At 46.2% G+C, this 2,301-nt stretch overlaps 1 long non-coding RNA gene across 1 annotated transcript; it reads right to left on the bottom strand.

Annotated features, from left to right (window-relative positions):
• Nucleotides 1-545: 545 nt before the first annotated feature.
• On the bottom strand, nt 546-2,017 carry LOC140680867 (uncharacterized). Its single transcript, XR_012052246.1, has 3 exons — nt 1,884-2,017; nt 1,132-1,176; nt 546-988 (listed from the first exon to the last, which is right to left on the bottom strand). It is a non-coding gene; the product is annotated as an uncharacterized lncRNA (long non-coding RNA).
• Nucleotides 2,018-2,301: the final 284 nt, after the last annotated feature.

The following is a 2,301-nucleotide window of genomic DNA, read 5'->3' as shown; positions in this document are numbered from 1 at the left end:
GGGCTCTGCCCCTCAGTGGGATGGTACAAACATTATATACCAGAAATTACATGTACTATATTTACAATAATGTGCCAATATCTATCATCTACGTTGAACAGTGTGTCCCCAGCCTAAACCAATAGAAAAATGCCAACATCACCAAGAACATGGAGGTAAGGAAGAAGAAGGAGGAAGAACAGGATCAGGCCCACTTTCCTCCATCTTAGAACTCTTGACTCTTATGTATAAAGTAAAACCCCCCTGTACAGGTATTAAAACTCCCTTGTACAATACTAAAAAAAATTTCCTTCTAATTTGTGACTACTTTTACTATACCATCTAACTCTCTGTGACCACTTGTTCCACCTTCAAAGTTGGTAATTCATTCCATGGCTCAAACTCAAGATCACAGCTGTTTTCAGCTGCTTGCCAGGGTCTAAAATGCTTCTGACCAAGGCCTGGAACCTCTAAAAATGTCTGAGGGACATTTTGAGTTCCGACATATGGGGTTCTCTTTCTCAGAACAATTCAACATCAGCGCCAAATATGGGACAATACTCGAAGGAAGCGGCGAAGGATAATATTGCCATTGACAAGCCTGAGAAATGGGCTGACAGGAACATCACCAAGTTCAAGAAGGGGAAGCCCAAAGTCCTGTTCCAGGAGAGGAACACTACCAGGCAGGCACCAGAGCATACTGGGGGCCATTCTATCTGGGCTGGAAAGCTTTTGCCAGGAAAGGCTTTGGAGGTCCTGGAGAGCACCAAGGTCACCATAAGCCAAAATATGCACTCTTCTGGGATCCTGAGCTGCATCGAGAGTGCAGCCAGCAGGCCGAGGGAGGGGATCCTTCTCCTCTGCTCAGCACTGCTGAGCACCTCTAGGGCTGGTTCCAGGCTGGGGCTCCTCAGCTCAGAAGAAAGCAGTGAAGGGCTGTGAAGATGATGATGGAGGGACTGGAACAACTCTGCCGTAAGGCAAGATGGAGGAAGATGGAACTCTTGGTCTGGAAAAGAGAAAGTTTAGGGTGATCCTATCCATGTCTATAAATACGTTACGGGAGGGATCAAAGTAGATGGAGCCCAAACCAAACCTGCTCAGGGCCCTGAACACAAACACCAGCCCTTTTCCCTGGGAAAGAAAACTCACCAGTCCAGGTTCCTGATGTCAGTTTGTAGGGTTCCCTTGGTGTCACTGTTGAGGCAGGACGGGAATGAGAAGACTGACTCAGAAGGCTGCTGAGAGTAAAACTCTGGTTTATTTAAAATACACCGCTCTTTTATACAGAGCTTAGTGAGGAACAATTCCATTGGTCCTGAAGTGAAAACAGCCCACACCATTGGTGCAGAGTGCTTGATGCATAGTGATAGAACTTAACTATAAATAATGTGAACATCAAGAGAGATAAATAATTATTTACATTCTTCTCCAACTCTTTCCTAGGCTTCTGCCTGGCTAGAAACTCTCCGTTTCTCTCTTTGACTGAATCTGAGACCTACAGATTTGCAGTTAGGGGTTGCAAGCAGCACTACCTGATGGCCCAGTGCAGGGGTGTAGAATTCAAATCCCCACCCAGCTGATCCACTACCGCACCTTTGGAAATGTAATATCTGTGTAACAACAACACAATAAGGCAATACCACAATATAATAACACAATAAAATAGAAAAACATTATTCTAAAGATAACATAGCTAAAGGAGCAAATGACTCATAATAAAAATTTCACGTTACAGCTTGCAATTAGTCCTTGTACAGAGGACTCAATGGCTCTGGGCCTGCGGTCACCAACATCCCGGGGCTGTGGGGACACAGGGACCTCCAGCTCCTGGAGGAAATGTGTCCTGGCCCTTGGACAATTGGCAGTCACCACTCACAGGTCATTGGAAAAGGGATAATTACCACTCCCAGCTCAGGCTGCAGACCATGGCTGACACACTCTCACCATCACATCACAGTGGGGTACTGGCTGGAAGGATCACGGCTCAGGTCAGCTCTTCAGGTAGGGACTGGGAGAGCCATTCAGGGCACAAGAACTTCAGCAGCCTGCATAAAAGGGAAGAAAACTGAAAGATCAGGCACATTTCTGAAAAAAAAAAAAACACATTTATTTCCCAAACCCTGTTTTGGGAGGTCAGAGCAGTAGGCAGAAGGTGGCACAGGTTTAGTAGATGGCACCTGCCCACAGGCAGGCAGCTGGGTGCTTTCCTGTGACTGGTTACTGCACTTTCCATTACCATTGGTTGTTTTTAAGGCAGCAGAAGATACTTTTGGGGGGTAAAATGAGACCAGCACCATGGGAATGACTCCGGTATCTCAA

Source organism: Taeniopygia guttata, chromosome 29 (assembly GCF_048771995.1).
Source record: "Taeniopygia guttata chromosome 29, bTaeGut7.mat, whole genome shotgun sequence".
Lineage (NCBI taxonomy): Eukaryota > Metazoa > Chordata > Aves > Passeriformes > Estrildidae > Taeniopygia > Taeniopygia guttata.
This window is presented reverse-complemented; position numbering and strand designations above follow the sequence as displayed.